Here is a 20,599-nt window from a genome sequence, read left to right as displayed (position 1 = left end):
GCAAGTGCAAGGCTGCCCTCCCTGGTGCCAGGGCCTCCCCCATCGCTCCACGGGCATTCCCCTCCACGGCCGGTCGCGGCAAGACTAGCCTCCCTGCGGTCCGTGCTTATCTAGGGACTGGGAACGTCCCAGCCGGCTCCACAGCATCCGCGCTGCTCCACGGCATCCACAGCACGCGTGCTGATCCACAGGATCAGTGCTGCTCCACCACATCCACACCGCTCCACAATGTGGGTGCTCATCCACGCCATCCAGGCTGCGGTATCGTCTGTGTCAAACAGTCCTCACCGTGTCTTGCTGGTGGGAAAGACACTTTAGTGCCATGGAACTTGTTTTCTCTACTCTGGTCCATCACTTGTCCTTCTTCCAAAAACACCAGAGGGCTGCCTTCTCCAAAGCATTACTTCGGTGCCTGCACTATGTCCGTCTCCTCCCAAATATGACCTTTCTTGTGTTAGTGACAACTCCCAACAACTTTTGCTTAAGAAAAGGCTGTGTTCTGATCAGCTACTCAGCCACGTATAAGAGGTAGGCAGCCACGGCTTTTTCAGAAAACAGGAAAACTAACACTCCTTTAATGCTTTTTGCATTTTAAATAAAACCTCCTGCTTATAACCAAAGGAATAAAACTGCTTAGCAAAGAAGCTTAGGTTCAGTTAGGTGAATGAAGATACTGGACATACTTTGAATTTATTCCTGAAAGAAGATCTGCTGAGCATAGTTCAGCACCAGCCCGTGCAGTTCCAAGCTGTTCTGTGCGTGCCTGTGTGTGTGTGGGAAGAAGAGGGGAGCGGAAGCTGTGAAGAGTTCATACAGACTGTCCGGGGCAAGCCCTCTCCAGGAATGCTTTTTCCCCCAGCATATTTGGCACTTTGAGTGTTCTGGTATTTTCCAAGTGCAACAGAACAGGCTTTTCAGATGCACTTTTGTCATAGCTAAAAATAACAGTTAACTCTGACTAGGACAGCGTGTTTACATCCGGAACAGAAGGAAACTCCACCAGAAGCAGGGCCATCGCTCAAACTTTCCCTTTAAGCAGCTGATGAGATTTTGGCATTCGGCTCCCTGGAGTTTTCCCCAGCATGGGAAACCATTTGTGGTGGTGCATTGCTATTCATTTTCACCAAAGTTGCGTGGCTTGGACAGGTAAAGCTAGACTCCAACATCTGTGCATGGGCACAGAAACAGCCTGGTATTCAGAGGCACTGAAGTACCAAAGCCCACAAGTACCCAGCAGCTCTGGGGAAAAAAAAAAAGTCACTACTGAAGACATGCCTAAAAGATGGAACTGGGACTTGTTATTGACATAAATTAAAATGTCAGTTACTGGCAGGGGGGTTGAAGAGAAAGATGGACTGTAATGTAGATGAAAGCAAAACCAACATGTAAGGTTTAAAGGTTGAAATGACTTCTAGGTAATATTTGAAATCCTAAATTACTGCACCAAACAAAATCTGTGATCCCCTGTAGTTCTGAAATGGGCAGCTGAGGGTCTAACTATTCCCTGGGGCAGAGGTACCACACAGAGGTAAGCTAGGCAGCCTAAAGGGGGATCAGCAGCACTGCTAATGTGACCCAAACAAACCCAATGCACTGAGCAGCCCAGCTGGGCTTTGGCAGGCTGTCTCTCCCAACAAAATCCCCATACCTCATCTTCAGTGTGGATCAATGTCCACATAGCCTTTCTCACTGATGTCTTCCAACCTTCTGTCCTACTCCTTTATCCCAGGTTGGGGGCAACCCACCAATAGCCCGCTCCTGCCATGAAACAGGGCCCAGGGCTGCCATCATCAGGCAAGCCACTGTTGGGGCAGGGGACAGGTCTCTCCATTCGTTATCCAAAACTGTGGTACACGTCCCTGATTTGTCACAAGTTCCACTGTCCACCCTTTGAGCTTAAATAGTTTGCCACATAAAGCTCACAAAAAATAAAGAGGTCTAAAACAGCAAATATTGAAGAGGTGATAAAAGACCATTTTTCTAATCAAGGGATTTGCAGACAATATCTTATGACAGTCACGTACAGCCGGATTGCAACAGACATACTCTGCAAAATAAATAACATTGCTTCCTATACAGATTTATGATTTCCCATTCGTTTTTGTAACTCACCATGCTTGACAACATCAAAAAGCGTGGAAAGAGATGGCAGTCCTGGTGCATTCAGGACTTCTGCCCTCACGCTCCTTAGGAGGGCACTAATGGTGGCTATTGGCATGGAAACGTAGAGTTTGCAAGGGAGAAAAAAAGGGAGAAAAATCCTATTTGTTTTCTCTTTTTTTTTTTTTTATGCACTTATCACAATGTTATGCACAAAGCGTAGTCAACAATGATTTGTCAGGTTTCTTTTATGATAGGAAAATCTATTTTCACTTCTCCAAGATAAACCAGATAATTCCTTTCCTCCCTCAAGCAAACATGTGAAAGAGAGAAAGCAGTGCTCAAGTCAGCCATGGAGGAATACCTGTTCTCCACACCAAGACCTGCTGAAATACAAGCAAATGGTCTTCTCCTTTTGATCCACAAAGGGAAACATTACCTAGTCATGCAGCAGTCACTGTCACTAAGTGAATTCAAGATGTTGTCTATTGCCAGAAGTCCTGTCCACCTATAAAAACTAACTGCAAAAAGACAGAATTCAGAGAGCAGGAGAATACACATTGAACACCACTGTATATGGAGTCTTAAGTCTGTACACACATATGCAGGCACGGACATAGAGAAGGAGAGGAAAGAGAGAGACAAAGAAGAGAATCCAGTGATGGGATGGTTTGTTCCAAAGCTGCTTTGCCACATCCAGAAATATCTGATCTAATGAGAAGTATTTCCTCCTCGTGCAAGCCTTGGTTCTTTCTCTACCTAAAGTAGCCATGTCATCGCTTCCAAAATGTAAAGCCAAATTGCTTCTCAGAAAAGCCTAGCTGGGTTCTGGAATCGTGTGTGTAGCTGAAGCACTCCAGCTATTTGACTGCCTACTTGTATTTGAATCACAAGTTCTGTGGCAGCTATATGAAAAGATTGTTAACAAATGGCTGTTAAAACTAGAGACCTTGAAACTAATTACACACGATGCTCAAAAGAACTTGCTCTGCTAATTGAGCAGAGCTCATTACTTCTGAAGTAGGAAAGTTTAGCCTCCACTCGGAGTAAAACATACGGCAGGGTATACAAGGCAGTAGACACATTTGAACTGTTAAACTTCAAAGGGCTGAGCATTGATTGATCTGTTATTATCTGAAGATGGTGACTGCTCAAAGGCAGAGAGAAACTGCAAAAGTTTTGAGTTTCAAGCTTAAACATGGAGTTCTGAAGAGTTTGGCTTTGCATTGATCGATTAAATTATCAGAATGCAGTAAATACAATTTAAAAGTTAAATTACCATATGGTCATAGCTAGAGGTAAATTTCAAAAGTAGCACATGTAAATAGTTTCTTGCTGTCTGAACAAATAATTTTACGTTTAAACTAAGTCATTTGGTAACTGGTATAATTGATTTTTGCTTGTAGTCAGTCACTGAATGGTTTTGCAATTCATTTCAGTAGCCCCAGGATGAAACTCTGTATCTGCCACGCATATAATCTTCAGTTGATATAGATTATGTTCCTGTGGTTAAAAGAAAAAAAATATTTAAAAAAATGAGCCAGCCAGCTACCAGGTTCTGCCAGCTATTAAAGGAAATTGCCATCTTAAATAAAGGAGTGTTGAAAAACCTGGAACCGAGTTTGGCATCTTGAATTGAATGCGCCATCTGTGTTGGAAGAGCTTTGGACAGATGGCAGCAGTCCGTGTGGTTCAGAGCACCTCCAAGGAGTTCGGTGCAGGGGCATCGTTCTGTTTAACCAAGTAGGATTTGAACTTGGGAGATACCAAGGGCACTGCAACAGTGCAGTGAAACGCTGTGCAAGACTGGGCGGGAGAAATCCTAATTATGATCCTCTTTGCTTGTTATCAATTTGCTTCTAGGTCTATACAGGCTACAGAAAGTGAATGTTTGGTGAATTCTTCCTACAGGCCAGTGAAAGTTTGTTTTTCCTTCCATTTTCCACCATGGCCAAGAGCCAGAAGTACTATTATTAATACAAGCAGGAGAGGAAAAGTTCTTGCCCTGGTCCTGTGATCTTTAGGAGATAAAGAAATCAAATATCCTCAGGATGACGTCTCTTTTTCAATAGGGATATAGTATTTCAAAGTTCAGCCCACAACCCCCTAATAAGCCTTCTCCCTGTGGCAGTCACAGAGTGTGCCAAATATTAGCCCTGAAAATTCAAACCCCTCAGTCTTTACAAAGCAATATCAACAAGAAGATAACACATGGAAAGCGCTGCCTAGTGGATCCCCATGGACACACATTTCCCATCCCCGACACAGATGGCAAGTAACACAGAATCCTCCATGACCCATTTTCACATCCATTTGTCACCTGTTTCATATGCTTGTGTAAAATGAGAGATGTCAAGCTGAGAAAAAACTTGCCATAGTTGTTACTGGATTAGAGGGAATCTCTTTTTCAGCTCATACAACAAATGCATTTTCTGCCTTTGAAGAGACTCAGGTTAAGCCTCAGTCTATGGGCAGGATTGTACAGGGTCTTTGAATGACCGTGATGGGTGGAACGTCCTTGATTTGGCAGGGTAGAGGCACCCAGCAAATGGTGCAGAATGACTTGAGTTTGGTCATCGCAGATCGAAGGTCAGGGACAAAACAAAGGTGGGACAAATCCCAGTAATGAGAATAATGGGATTCATCACCTACAGAGCAGAGACAGACTATGACATAGGCTGCTGAAGTTGCTCACTCCAGTGGATTCATTTATCAGCTGCAGAGATTGGTACTTTCAATTTTTGTGCACTTGATTTGGATGTGTAGAACCCTGTGTTGAGGAGAGGAGGAGAGAATGAAATTTTCCTGACCATACTGAGCATGGATATGCACTTTTCCTTCTCTAAAAGCACTGCAGAAATGTCCCAAAGCCAAAGAGAGTTCTCAGCCTTGCCCTTGCCTGAAAGATCTTTTTTTATGGCATCAGATCAAGGGAAAAGTGTAGCCTATAGGGCTTGAGCCATAAGAGTTATCACTTCTAACATTCATCTATTTAATGCTGATTAAGCACAAGACAGTTTAAGTTGAATTTTTATGTACTTCATGGAAATCAGCTAATGACTCAGAACCACGGAAATTAAAAAGGGAAAACCCAGCTCAAGATAGGCCCATTTCTGCATGAGCGAACGAAGAACACTTAGATGACCCAACATTAATTTCACTTACAGTGTATAGCGCTGCACTGCATTTTTTCTCTGCCTGAAACATTGTTTCTGAGCACAAGCAGGTCAGAATGGGCGTGAGGCTGTTTGAAGGTGGGATCTTGCTAAATAGAAACTGTTTTAAAAGTACAACTTTGCTGACAGACAGTAACTCTGCCACCATATGCTTCCTACAAGGCCATGCAAGGGCACATGCAAATTGTCACACAGCTGTAAAGTTGGATACTGAACTGCACAGGGCACCAAAGTCAAATGCAGCATACGAAACAGATTTGAGCACAGTACTCTGATCAATATTTAGCAGTTGGAATTCATACTGCTCCTGCAGGGAGGCATTGGATTCGGAAGAAGAATCTGATTTTGGTAAGACAAAGGAGGCATTTTCAGTTTGGACTGATCTGAGTCAGTTCAGTTTGACCCTATATTCAGCCTTTGGAGTTGGCTGTACATTCCTCAATGTAGTTGTGTCTTGGAAGTTTGTATGTCAAAATAAGAACAGAGATTAAAGACCCCAAGCCTCTTCCCTATCCAGATTCAGTCAGTTTTGTTTCCTGGGCATCTTTGAGCCAGAATTCAGTAGCAGTTCTCTCCTAAAGTAACTGATTAATAAATAAGATCTTCTGGCATCCCGAGTTTCAATTGAATTGCAGTCACTGCAAGTGGTCTGATAAAATCAGACAGTTGGATAAAATCAGGAAATCTCTACATTTATTCTCCAATTAGTGAGCGAGCTCAATTTCATCATGGTGAACTAGAAGCCAGTGGTTACAATTACCTTTCTTTCCTTTCATCTATTTTTTAATATTTGGGTTTAAGATGGAAAAATTACAAATGAATAAATCTGCACCAAGTCCAGTCAAGACTCTGTATAATAATATTATGCATATCTCTATAATTAACAACAGATGGAATAAATTTTAGCAAAAATATTAAAATCTATATTGCAGAATAAGCCACATGGAGTCTCTGTAACTTGAGGAGGGTGAAAGTTTCCATAAAAGCTACTGGGAAAGGAACACAACTTCTTTTTTTTTTTTTTTTTCAGGTGACTTCTTTGGATTTTATTTTTGCAAGTAGCTACAGTTTTATTTTACAGTGCTTAACTTTCTAGTGTTTATGTTGAACAAACACTCTGGATAAAACAATGCATCAATGAGCCACTCTGGACACTGCTTCTTCTCACTAGTCTTCTTACACCAAGGTGTACTGAGGAGCTCTGGCTGTGTTAAAGCAAAAGTAAGTTTTCAAGTGCCATTAGAACAACCTAATCCAATACCGATGCTGGAAACCTGTCACACAGATCTGCTGCTCACCTGCAAACACCACCGAGTGTAGGCTACTGTTTTCCCAAAATGTCTGAAAAATTCATAGATCAGTTAAAACCAAAGCAATAAAAACATGTACAGCTTCTCAAGGGAATTAATTTGAAAATCCAATTCAGTGGCTAGTGAAGAAGGGCAGTGTGAGGAGGAAGCAGGATGGAGGAAGCGGCAGCTGGGGATATTTGGGGTAGCTTTTCAGTGCTCCCTTCTCCCTCTCTGTTTGTTCCATAGACCATGCATCTAAGTGACCCTTGAAACTGACATAGGATAAACTGGACCCTTCCCAGTGATCCTTGCTCTTCAGTGCTCACCTGCACCCTTGTACGTCTGTTGTGGGCAGGTAAAATATGTTGCAACACTCAAGGAATTTTTAATTGAAATATTAAGACAATTCTGAATGAAAGTGATTATCTGGCTGTGGAAGCACCAGTGGAAGAAGTGCTGTGAGAATGGCAGGTGCAGATGGCACCTAAGTCATCAAGATGCCAGCACAGCTATGTGCAGCTTACCAGGACTTCCCTAAACTGAAGACAGACTACACAGAGAATGAAACAGAGGACAGACGATAAACTAAAGCCATAAAGAAGTGATGCAAGGAAGAAAATAACAGGCTTAGAACCATCCAACAACCAGATAAGCAGAGAAAAATAAACCCTAATCCAGGGATGCAACAGGATGAAGAACACATGAGGGTGTGAGAGCATGTGCAAATCCTGTTTAGTTTTGGCTAAAATCACTTATTCCCCTATATTTGCTGGCACTGAGCTTTGTTACATTGTTACTGCAGTGTTTCAAAATTAGTTTTGGGGCTACGCAGCTGGCAATGTTAGAGTTATGAGCCATATGTGCTAACAATACTTAGACACCTTTTATCCACGTGAATGCAAACCCTTCACTTGCCTGAAATGCTCTGGGGAGACGTGTTTTTTCTTCATGTTCCCCAAGACAAGCGCACATATATGAGCGCAGGATTTTCATCTCCTCCTGCTAGTGGAGACCACAGGACTCCCTCCTTTCAGAGTGTTTCTCCAAGGAGAGGAGTCTCACTTGCTTTATTATGCCCACCCACACTCACTTCATGTGCTTCAGCTGATTTCTCCTGTATGATTCCACTCCAGCTTTTTTTCTCAATCAGTAGGAAATTGTAACCTTTGAATTTCTGTTGTTAAACAATTTTAAAAACAAATTACTCAGCTTTGCCTAGTTTGGAGCTTAAAAAATTTCCCATGGCTTCAGCCCAAAGCCAAAAGTCATCTGTAGTTCAGCTGAAACACTTCTAGGATTCCTGCAATGGGGGTCTGAAGGCTTTCTGGACAGCATTTGGAGCCTGGAAGGTATAGAAATCAAAACAAGTTTGAGAGCAAATCTAACGTGCTCACTGTTACCAAACCCGCTCAGCAATGCCTCTCTGGAGGGTTTTCTGTCACCTCTAGTAGGCTGGTCCTAGCACATTACACCTGCTCTTTTCTTCCATCCCTGGGACATCACATCAGATTCAGCGACCTGGCTGAAGTTCCATCTGGCCTTACTGCCACATCCTAGGTCCTTCTTCATTTTTCTTGCAGGCTGTCTAGAGGCTTTCAGAGATGTTCCAAGAACCAGCATATCTTAACTATTATCGAGGTCGTTCCATAGCTCTGTCCCTCAGGCACAAGGCAACCTTTTACTTTGTAGATTAGAGGTCACATATACTGAGACAGACCTTCCCTGGAAGCTGCTTCAAGAATAATGAGTGACTCCCTGCAAGACTCAAGGATTTTAGTGACCCTCATCATCACCTTCTCAGTGCAAAAGGCCAATACTCCCCAGTAAAAACAAAAATAATAACAATAGCAAACAAACCACTCTGTCAAACCACAGTACTCCTCTGTACTCTCAATCCTTCCTTGGGAAAAGATGGAGAGAAAAAAAAATTAATTACCTGAGAGTCAATATAATTTATATCACTACTGCTTAAACAGATCTGTTGATAAAAATGGTAAAAACACACCAAGCTTGCTTGGAATAGTTTTATAAGGGAAAGGACTGAAAAGGAGCCTGAAGGAAAATTCAGGCACAGCCCAACATCAAAGAAGTGCTGCAGAGATCCACACTTGGCAGTTTAGGTCTATTTCTAGTTATCTGTGTATTTACATAGATTGACAATTGTGAAGAAGAGAAAAATCATAAAGACGGGGTTAGTCTTTTTTGGCATGAGGCTGGCGTTTGCCATGGGAAAGTAATCCGTGCTAAGCTGCAGTAAGCTGAACTGCTGAGTTTGTGTTTGTGTCGCTGAGATCGCTTCTACTCACTGCTGGTCTACAAACTCTTATTAGTCAGAATTGACAATAGGTGACATCTTGATGAAAAGAATAGCCTACAGATCACGATCCACTCAATAGCCATTTATAAAAATGATATTAAATGAGCCATTTTTCCTAAGCCCACGTACCAAAATGTTTTGGGGAGATGAATAAAGTGATAGTGGGGGATTTTTTTTTTTTAAGAGGGGGATTAGAAGTTCCCAGGGCACTTTTTCACTGAAATAACCACATCTGTCAGCTAAATTGGCAGGGCTGTTATATTTAGTTTCTAGAAAGAGTTCCTCAGACACTGAGGTCTTGGATACCTCCCAAAAGCTTTGCTCTCTGGACAGTTGAAGCAAAACAAAATTAGAGGGGAAAAGCAGTTCACAGTGACAGCTAGCATTTTCATTTTTTCTTAATATCACAGGGTCTGAAATGTTGATGAGAAAAGACAGGCTCATGAGGGGTGACTTGACAGGAGTCACATTTTAATTTCCTTTGTAAAATTTTGCAAGCTTTTCTCTCCAAAGGCCACCTTGCTGTTCTCATCTTTTGGGGCCCCATATGATCCTCCCTATGAATAAAAGCTATCCCAAGGCATTTCCTTTTTTTCTTTTGCAAGACGCAGTCAGAGGATCCCATTAAATTTTTTAATTTGTTTAACTGGCCTCTAACTTTGCGGACTCCTGTCATGCCATAAAACTGACTGATGAATGACAGGGCCCTGCTAGGTTTGGCTGGGGTGTAATGTGAGCTCCCAGGGCTGGAAACAATAAAGCACAATTTTCTGAGAAATGAGGTTTTGCGAGGGATGTGCTAGCCCTGACTTCACCACACCCTTTCATTTTGCTAGCTGCAGTTCAGCAACTTCGGGCTGGATTTTGTTAAATTTTCCGTCATTAAGTGCCCTCTGTTCCCAAAGGTAGAGGCGGATCCTCTGCATAGTTCAAGGTCATTTAGGAAGTGAGATGAGGAGTGTCATGTTGGAGACTCATTCTGCGTGTATGGGAGCCAGTGTACGGGTTGCAGAACAACACAGCCAAGGCTCATACAGAGCAGTTTGGAAGAGAGAAGGATTTCAAATGAACCAAAAGGCAGACTCTCCCCTCCCACACTGACCTTCTTTGGAGAAGCCCTACGCTGAAAATCCTCTCTATCTTCACATCTATCTATATATTTTCAGAGGACAGTGGGTTGAAAAAAAAGAAAAAAACACTGGAGTTTGGCTCTTGGCTATCATTGCTGCATGCTGGTTTTGGAAACCAAGTGATGAGAAGTTAATGCCACGTGTCAGCTCACTGTCATTAACACAGCCGGGCTGTCCTGGAAGAGAAGCTTCCTCAAAACTCAGTACTGTTTCTTTGGCTTTCTAGATGAACCTGATCAGGTCTGACTCTCTCCTGCAGAATATCCTCCTCAACATCCAGGCAGAAACAATGATAATCATTTTTGCCTTGTCAGGCTGCCTGCAAGTAATCTAATCAGATGTGGAACATTTTAATTCATAATGAATTGGTCCATCCAGCTGAAAGTGTCACTGAGCAACTGCAATAGCGAGCCTCCACCTGTTTTCACCACCCTGCCAGCTGTGCCAGCCTGATCTCCAGCTGTGCAAGCAGCTGCACAGACACTGACCTCCTGCCAGGACACAAGGGGCATCTACACCCAGGCCTGGCCCTTATCACAAGCACCCACCGAGATACAGTCCCTCACCCCTGCCCAGTAGAAGCCTCCTGGTCCCAGTTTGGGTAGGGGAACAAGGCAAATAAATGGTGGAAAAAAACAGGCCTCAGCTTCATCACTGAACAAGTCTGAAGCAACGGGGTATAGGAAAGGTAAGAGATGTTCCTAAAGCTACAAAGGAGCTCTGCAAGCAACACAGGTAGGAGCTGAAAATGTGTCTCCTGATGTGGCAATCTCCCTCTGAGGGCACACCGGGACTGGGAAGAGAAAGATCCGTGCGCAGCACAAAGGCTCTCTGCTCTGGATTTCACTGGCTCTTGTGTTCTGGTTAACACTGGGGTGAGGAGGCAGGAGCGAGGAAAGCAGGCATCAGTGTACCAGTGCTTTTGGGAAGAGCTTCAGTAGCAGCTGTTGCCATAGGTCTCAACAGAGCCAGCTATCTCTGTGCCCTGGCCAAGCACCACTTCAGTGCCCAGGAGAAGCTGGAACAAGGCATTCCCCAACCTTTCTGAAGTTTTCATATAGACTTTTTTCAGTCTTTGCGCTCCAGGAGATTGAGATGGGAGTGACAGAAGACTTACCTAGGATGCAAAATCTTGTGCCCTCTCACTGCTGACCTCAGGACACGGGTATCCGTAAATCAATCCCAGAGCAAAATCTCTAACGGGAAATATGACAGGATGTCACATCGCTGTAGCATCTTGCAGCAGCTGGTGCTTGTGTCTGAGAAGCAAGAATGCATATGCCCTTACAGTGACAGCATAGGAGATTTTGTTTTGGTTTTGAATAAATGACTGATAGGGTAAAGGCAACTGTGGAAACAGGTCAAACACAGCTAATGAAAGCAGCAGACCCAGTCATCATCCTGTTATATCACTTGCTAATAGAGTAGTGTTTAGCAATAGCTTGTGTGTTGTAAGGCTTAAGGTTATCAGCAGAGTGACTGCAGAGAGCTAGTTAGAATTCATCCCACATCTGTGACTGTAATCCAGCAATTTAGACGAAAACATGTACTCTGCATAGGTGCCTGACATAGAGTATCGCTATCATTAATACAGTAATAGTCATAATAAATCACATATTGAGTGTGTTTGTTATTCCAAGGAAAACTTAATTATAATTTCCAAACCGGCAGCATTTGATTTACTTTTTGCTATCTCTGAAATTGTATAATTAGTTCCCAAGTCACACGTCCTGCAAAATCTCCGTCTTGTTGGGGGTCGGAGGTGTGGAGTTACAGCTGCAGCTATCACTCTGGCAAAGATAGCTTTCCCTTGAGAACATTAATTTTTAACAGAAAAATGAAAAATGAGTAAAATTCCCCTAAAAAGGGGGGATATTAATACTTGGAAGGCACCTCTCTCGGGGAGCATGCCCTCATCTTGCTAAGCTGTCTTTAGTAAAAGGAGCTCTCTAGTGTCCAGCTGTAATACTGCAGTTCAGGGAGAAGACACTATGAGCACACAACCTTATCACATGGATGTGCAAACAGGAGGCCTGGGTCTCTTCTTTTAGGAACTCAGTGCTAATGTGTGGTGTGCAAAGTGCTTCTTAAATATCGCTATCACTCAAACCAATACCCGACTCAAAAGTTCTAAGGCGCAGCACTGAGGTCTCACTCATTCATGGAATCAGAGAATCCTTTTGGTTGGAAGAGACCTCCAAGATCATCAAGTCCAACCATTAACCCAACACTGCCACTAAACCACAGAATCATAGAATAGTTTGGGTTGGAAGGCACCTTCAAAGGTCATCTAATCCAACCATCCTGCCATGAGCAGGGACATCTTCAACTAGATCAGGTTGCTCAGAGCCCCATCCAGCCCAGCCTGGAATGTCTCCAGGGATGGGGCATCTACCACCTCTCTGGGCAACATGGGCCAGTGCTTTACCACCTTCATTGTAAAAATTTTCTTCCTCATGTCTAGCCTGAAACCATGTCCTGAAGAACCTCATCTAGACATCTTTTAAACACCTCCAGGGATGGTGACTCCACCACTTCCCTGGGCAGCCTGTTCCAGTGTCTGACAACCCTTTCAGTGAAGAATTTTTTCCTAATATCCAATCTGAACTTCCCCTGGCGCAACTTGAGGCCATTTCCGCTCATCTTATCACTTGTTACTTGGGAGAAAAGACCAACACTCTCCATGCTACAACCTCCTTTCAGGTAGTTGTAGAGAGCACTAAGGTCTCCTTTACTCCCAGCTACAAAACCCCAGTACCCCATTCCCACCAGTCTTTCTTCATCTGTTTTTCAAAATAACTTCTGCACTGATGAAGTGGCTCCTACTTGGTCTGTGGGGCAAGGATGTGTGTGCATCTGCCAACACCCAGGCCATAAAGAAAAGGTTGAAAATTTTCCTGTGCTCCTCTCCAAAGGTGGCAAAGTGCCTGCCAGTTGGGTATCTAAGGTCATGTGCACGTACTGGCTAGAGGTAGTAGATTTGATGCAAGTGAATGCCTAATTGTAGCTGCTGGCTTTTAGTGCATGCACCTGATAAATTGCAATTGTCTCATGCCAGACAAAACAAGCCCTTGGTCACTAATTCTAGAAAGCAAATCACAAAAAAGATGTGCTAGTAGGGTACAAAGGCTTTCTGTCTTTCTAAAATGAAGATCTTAACACTTTAATTAGTGGTTATTATGCATGCTTGAGCACATGCTAGAATAAAAATATTTTGTCTTTACACCGCTTTTTAATGCCTGCATTTTGTTTTTTCAACATGTTAGTGATGAGCTCACTAATGTTGATAAGAAGGAATATAAAAATCTATTTGGTTATCACTGGATATCACAGATGGAGAATAATGACTTAACAAATTGACAAACTGAGATTATCTGCAAATATTATAAGAGACACTGGAAGCTCTTATAAAATACACCATCATTTTAATAGCATTTTGCTATTATGGCACCTCCCTTGTGGATACTGTGGTTTAATATTCCAAGTGTGAAAAACAGTACCATAGCTGAAGCTTTACCACTGTAAAGCACCATCTTGTGTTTCCTATGCTCTTCTCCCCACAGCAAGGCTTATTCTAGAGTAGAAAATAAATTAAGATGTAATACTTAACTAAATGTGTTTCAAAGTCATGAAATCCCACACAGTGCTAAGTTGCTCACCTTTAATCACTGCAAACAAAATAACAGCGAATTTCATGCAAATTACTGCGAGCCAGAGGTTCAAACCTTTTGCCTTTAGGTGGGATTGCAGCAGTTTTTTCTTCTCCTGTTATTGACCATCATTTTCTGAGTTCAGCTTATAGAGAAGCCATAGTTTTAGTAGCTGAAAAACAGTTTCAAAAATATAAGCCACAAACAACAAAGAATCCTGCCAGATTCAGGTCAGCCATGACAATAATAGTTTTTTCTCCACTTAGCATTTCAGCTCAGTATTAAGGTGATCACTCTTGATTAACACAAAACCTATTATGTCTAAGCACCCTATGGAATAACTAAGATACAGCAGCCCATTTTCCCTATATTTTTGCAAACCTGCAGAACTGCTGGCAATGGCTTGATCATTCTCATGGCTTTTTGTTTTGTTTTGTTTTCCAAAACAAAACAAACTGCTGGCATTTTCAGACCAGCAAACTGAAGCAAAGCGTTTCTTGGCCCCTCAGAAAACTCTTTGAGTTAATAAAAAAAGTCCTCCAATGCTTAATCTTGAAAACGTGGATCCCTTTTTCATTGAGATTTAGGCTAGATGGGACTGTTAAGATCTTCTTGTTTGAATTCTTGCATAACACAGGCTGCAGAACTTCAGCAAAGTCCACTACTAATTTCAGATTTATTTGCAGTGTTGGGTCCCTGCAATGCACAGAGCACTTGCTCCCCCCTGCTGAGGGGATTGTTGCTGAATTCAAGTGAACTGGAGTGGAGCCTTAGAGAAGAAAACAATTCCTTGAGTCCCATCAAAATTTGTCAGGTAGAAACTCATATTTTACACTGTATCATCTTCAAAAATGATAAACCAGAAGATGTGTAAACTGTGTTTTAATGAGAAGAATAACATCTGTGATTCAGGACAGCACAGAAAACACCTGGTTTTATGCTTCATTTCCATTTTTAAGCATAGAAGAAGCTCAGAGAAGCATCTGTTGAGCTTCTGAATGGGTTTGGATCAGCTGCAAGTGCCCATTTGCCAAAAGCAAGTCCAACTCCAACAGGAAATCAGGCAAATCTCAGTGACGCTGGGTCAGTTTCACATTTACATGCCAAACAGATAGAAAGTCTGGACTGGTGGCAAATGTGTCTGACGAAAAAAAAAAAGCGCAGAAGCTTTGCACGTCTTTCACAGCATGAGATTCCTAAATATCAGACACTTGCAAAAAAGGACATACCTAACCACTTGGGTTTTCATTTCTGTTTTTCTTTCTCTGCATTTATGGATGCAGTGTTATGGAAATCTCCATTAGATGAAGATTTGCAAATGAAGAATAATATTGTTGTTCCATGAATAGTTTCAATCTGATAAGGTAAGTACATAGCTGATGTAAACCTTAAGTCTCTGGGGTACCCACAGCATCCACCCGAGATCACTGAGTTACAGCCTGAGAGTCATCGCAAATTCAGCGGCAGCTCCTGAGAGCAGAACAGCATCTCTGCAGCGCCACTGACTGTATAGAAGAAATATCTTAATTCGGTTGGTGTGAAGGGCCCCTGAAAAAAAAATTACTTTTAGTACAGAAATCTTGCTCTCAGCTCAGCTGCAACACTTTACTCTCCTCTGTGAGGTTAGAATCATAAAATCATAGTGAGTCCTGAGTTGGAAGGGTCCCACAAGGATCATCAAGTCCGGCTCAAGTCCCTGCATATGCCAACCCCACAGTTCACACCATGTGTCTGAGAGCATTGCCTAGTGCAATACTTACTTCTGTGGTGGCCATCTGATGGTGGAAAAGAGGTGGCAAGTCTGGAAACACTTGTGATCTGCCACAGCCAGCATGGATCCACCAGACCTGGCAAAAGCCAAGTTATTTGTCACCCCCAGGGATTAAAAAGTAGACACCCACCTGCATTACCCGCCACCATCTATACAGACACCACCAGGGTCTAGCAGGGTGACAGGTCTCAAATCTGAAGGGAACTGCTGCAAGTATCAGTCCAAGGCACACTAACTGCTGCCCATTCCTGCAAGAATCATCATCAACAGACTTGTGGACATGGGGTGACAGAGCTAAATGCAACACCACAAGTGTCTTTCAGAAATGCACAAGTCATACTGGGTGCCATCTGTGCTGTCACAAGCACAGGGATGTCATGACACCTCCAAGGAGGCTTGCATGGCCTGGGTATCAGCTGTAGAAGACCGGTAGAGCCATGCTGCCCCTGAACTCACTATCCCAGCTCACCAGGGCTTCTCGGTGCAGGCACACAGTGCCACCACAGAGCTGGTTTGTTCTCTGCTGCTGAGACTGTTGTCTTGCAGAGCCTTACAAGGCACCTCTGCCCAACACTTCTCATGGCTTCTCTTCCCAGAGTAGCAAGTGTTTGTAGATCCATAACATCTGCCTTTGCCCTAAGTGACAGTGGTACTCTTGAAACAGGATTTAAGCTCCTTTGAGACTCTCATCCCAATACAGTTATGCTGTGTCCCCCTCCATGCATATAACACGTAAACAACATTAGCAAATCCTAAAACAAGTGCAAATGCTTTGTAATTTATACTTCCTAGGAAGCCACTTCATAGAGCAAGAAAAAGGTGAATTGGTGCACTCAGACCAGCACTTTGGAAAAGCAGTGCACAGGTTAAAGACTTCATTTCTAGTTAAAGACTAAATAGCATTTTTTAAAAAAAGACAATTCAAGCAGCTGAGAGAAAAATTCTCAAAAGAATCGTGGAGGCTTACCCTTGCCAATCATCTAGACACAACAGCTCACCTTTCAAAGCTTCTGCCCATCACCTTGCAAGCTTGCTTAGGTTTTCCCGTGCTCTCATTTGGAGTTGCTAGAACTAGTGTGGGTGTCATATCTGAATTCCTGCTGTCCTGGGCAGACCTCCCCAGCCAGCAGTGCCGCAGTGGCATGGTAGATTTCCTGCTGCAGGGTGGTGCGAGATACCAAAAGGCAAAGGATCTGGCCTCGTTGCCAGTGTTAGTGTTGACAGTGAGTCATCCAGCTGACTCTGCTGAAAATTAGTCTCTCTCTCTCTCCAGCTCTTATGAATATTGATGAATTTCACAGTATCGAAAGCAGTAAAGGCAAGACAGCTGTTTGAGGGGACAAACACTTCCATTCTGGGTTTGGAAAAAAGAGACAGACAGAGGAGTGGTTGTGATGATCCAAGACAGTCTTCTCCCTCGTTTGTCAAAATGTGATTTACAGAAACACTTTCATTCACCCTGTGGCTGCCAGTTTCCACATCCTATGTCCACAAATCTCTCTTGCTAATTGGATAGGCAATATGTGGGCTGCTTCCTCTATAAAAAGCTACTCTGAACTGGGATGCTTCCCAGCTCATTTTAATAAATCATGACTGTAATTAAATTCTTTTGCTGCATATTTCTGCAATAAAATCTGTATCACTCACTTATTAGCTTTCTTTGCTGTCCAGCTAGCATTTTGTCTTGCTTCTGAAGCTGTGTTTCCTACTTGGTCATTTGAAAAATGCCATTAACTTTGAATCCCTAATCTAATTCAGCTGCTTTTTTCCTTATCCTTATCTTCAGATCCTCTTTGTGTCCATCCTAATAGCCCCACTGGAGCCTCCAGCCACTGTCTCTGCCATCAGTGATCACTTCAACTCAGTCTCGACAGTCCTACTCAATAAATCTGTCCCATGGCCTCAAGAACCACTTCCACCAGCATGCCAACAAGTACATCTGAAGCTGCCCCTCAGCAGTGCCCAGATGCCAAAAGCACTTGTTTACATAACAAAACCCCCTTCTTGATGACATTTGTTCCTCTTTAGTTCTTTTGGGGCAGTGTCTGTGCTCCCTTATGGACTTCCACAGGGTTTAACACATTGCAAGGACTACTGCAAAGCAAACAGAATAATCATCTTCACCCAAGCAAAAGACTTTGCCCCAGAACTTTCCCTGACTCTCTACAGGAAAGCCCAACCTGGAACTGCAGTGCCCTCAGGGCTGTCAGACCCTGAAGGCCCCCAAGCCTTGTAGTTGAGGGGACATGGAGACCCTGAAACGCTCGTGCCAGTTGCTGTGAGGAAAAAGTCAAGAGGTTGGGTTTGCCAAAGTTCCACATAGCTGGAGTTTCCTTTTTGTGCAGGAAGAACGTGGGGAGGAAGCCCTGAGCTGGATGCTCATGCTTCTTTTGGGGTTGAGGAAGGGACAAGGCTTGGAAGCGCCTTATCAGCTAGGCTGGCAACCAGCTAGCTAGCTGCAGGCCAGAGCCATCACAGGGCAAACGCAACCCTCTCAATAAAGGGCCAGTAATGTCAGTCACGATGGACAGGTACTGCTTTGACTAAGCAACAGTTCTCATAATTAGTTTTGCTAATTTGTCTGGTCAGAGGCCAAAAAATCCATGCATTTGGCAATTCTTTCATATTTCTTGGTGGGAGCTGCAGTTTTGAAGCCTCAGATGGCCAAGGGTTCCCACTAGATTACATGTGCCAGGACACACCACACGAGCTACACCCCACACCACCTGAGGATGGGGCAGGACACCGGCGAACAAGGGGAGACTCATTCATGACTGGACTCCACCCTTCACTGGAGGTTGTGCCACAAGTCACTGAAGTCAAAGCTCTTGGGGATGTCATAGTGATGATCCCCAGCCTGCTACAACTCTTAGCTACAATTTTGAGATTCTGGACAGTAATTAATTTTATTTTGGTGTTTAACCATCAAAGTCAGAATTTTCCATGGAGAGAAAAGTATTTTCTGACTGGTTATGGCAGCAAAGACCTTGAGGCACCTCAGCAAACTGAAGTGTAGATGTTTTAAGCAATTTGCCCACTGACCATAGCAAAGGCTATGTGTACAGTTGGGGGAAGAACTCGGGAGCCACAACCCTCAGCTCTAAATCTCATTATGTCATCACAAAACTTCTCTTAGTTTCCATTTTCGTAAAAGATTGTCAATCCTAGTGTTTCAAATACACAAATGCATGAAGCAGCATCGTGGTTTGTGCTTCTTCAGAAAACTCGTTATCAACAAAGAGTCCTTTGTCTTTCACTGTCTCAAAACCACAATGTAAAAAGTTTTAAATGTGTAAAGTTATAATGTAGGGTCGGTTTTATACTGACACTTAGTTGTTTTCAGACTCAACCCAGATTGAGATGTGCCTCATTTCTGCATAACTCAAAGCTCAGCTTCAAACATGTAAGTGGGAAAATTAACATTAAAATTAATCCTTAAACTGCAATTACTTGGAAGATGTGGAGCATGAAGCATTCAAATGGCTCTCATTCAGTGACCCAGTTAAAACATACAAATCAGCACTGCAATTTGGTCTTAAGTGTTTCAGAGACTCAAGGATGTGGAGGCTCTACCCTACGCCCAGCTTGGCTCTACTTTTGTACTCTAATGTTGTCCAAAGAAACAAATCTATGCCCAGAATACTTTTCCCTTGAATACATTTCCATTAGGTTGTGATCTACCTCAGGTTTTCTTATGAGGGAACAGGAAAATACTTCAGATTGCAGGTGAGCTTTACAGAGATGTGTCAAGGTATCGTATGATCATTGATAATGTGATGTAGGTACCATTTATGCTGGCATTGAAAATGCAACCACTGTGCCACATTATTATGAAGTAAAAATGTATTATATCAGATAAAAAAGAAATAAAATGTTGGTATTTTCTATTACATGAAAATGGCTTTGTTGAAAGAGGCATTGGTGAAAGTATCATCTAAATTCTAAGAAAGAAAATTAATTCCTTTTTTTCCCTATTTATAAGAAAAGGCCTATTCCAAATACACCAAGCAATAGAGTGAGCTAAACTAAAGCATTATAGTGCTGTGTTAGTATGAAAGCAGAGAGTCCTCGCCCTGCAAAAGGGTAGCAGAGCACATAATCAGTGTGAATGACCTAATGAAACTTTGCTCTCAAGATCCCTGAGTTGCTTGATTCTCTCCAAGAAAATTCACGGACCATTACCAAGGAAGCAAAACTGACAAAAATGTCAGCTTTCCCTTCTGTCTTCTGTCTCCTTGTGAACAGCCATGCAATTTTAAAGGGAAAGCACAGGAACAAGGAAAGCTTACAGCCACCGTAACACCCCTGGCAGGGAAGCATGGGAGAAGAGGGACACCAGGAACTCCAGCCTCAGACCTGCCAGTGAGAACCAAAGGAATAACCTCATTAGCTGACAACAACAGCAAAAGCTTGTTTTCCCCATGGATTACCTCCTAGAGGGAAAGGCGCAGGACATATTTGGCAAATGTACACATCTCAATGCAATAATGCGTCACGGATGCGTTCCCCTTCTTTTCATTACTGGCTTCAGGTTTTGTTTCTTTTCTTTTTTTTTCTTCCATATTCATCTGTGGCTGCTGAGCAGGGTTTGAAGGAAGCCCAGTGCAGTAGTCATGAGTGTGACCTTTCCTGCATCACAGCAAGGATGAGCTGTGGCTGAGATAAGCAGCATGATGTTCTCCAGGCAGCTCTGATGCAGCTCTGCCTCTGACAGCATTAGGGACTAATGCCAACACCTCCCGACAGCTCCTGGTCACATTCATCTCAAAAAGCTTGTGCTCCCCTCCCTCTGCTCAGCAAAGCAGGCTTCTGCAGTCTGCTTTTTAATTGCCTTTGTAAATGACAGATTGTCTGATACGGACAAGAGCTGTGAACCAGTAACCTGCCTTCTGATGCCCTTGTAGGAAAGCATTCATCGGCTTCTCCTTTCATGGTAGTGTGAGGGTGTTCCCACCTCTCCTCCAGCCATCTGCATCTGGCCCTCACCAGGGGGCTTTGCCTTTTTTGGTTGGATCAGGACCACACAAGCAGTTTATCTGACATTTGGCATGGGTGAGGTGATGAGAGGGTTTTTCAGGGAAGCAGGGGCACGTGGTGGGGTACAACGGCTCACTGGGAACCTGCCAGAGCAACTCCACAGCCCTGCTCCTTTTCAGCTACTTC

At 43.2% G+C, this 20,599-nt stretch overlaps 1 protein-coding gene across 1 annotated transcript in view; it reads right to left on the bottom strand.

Moving 5' to 3' along the window:
• The window catches only part of TMTC1 (transmembrane O-mannosyltransferase targeting cadherins 1), a 150,009-nt gene extending 149,268 nt beyond the window's left edge, over positions 1-741 (bottom strand). The window contains exon 1 of the mRNA XM_065841836.2: positions 684-741. The gene's annotated coding sequence lies outside the window, so the exon portion shown is untranslated. The remainder of the gene's footprint in view (positions 1-683) is intronic.
• Between the last annotated feature and the right edge of the window lie 19,858 nt (positions 742-20,599).

The sequence above is a fragment of the Patagioenas fasciata genome, chromosome 1 (assembly GCF_037038585.1).
Source record: "Patagioenas fasciata isolate bPatFas1 chromosome 1, bPatFas1.hap1, whole genome shotgun sequence".
In the NCBI taxonomy this organism is placed as follows: Eukaryota; Metazoa; Chordata; class Aves; order Columbiformes; family Columbidae; genus Patagioenas; species Patagioenas fasciata.
The sequence above is the reverse complement of the archived record's forward strand: the minus strand, read 5'-3'. Positions and strand labels throughout refer to the sequence as shown.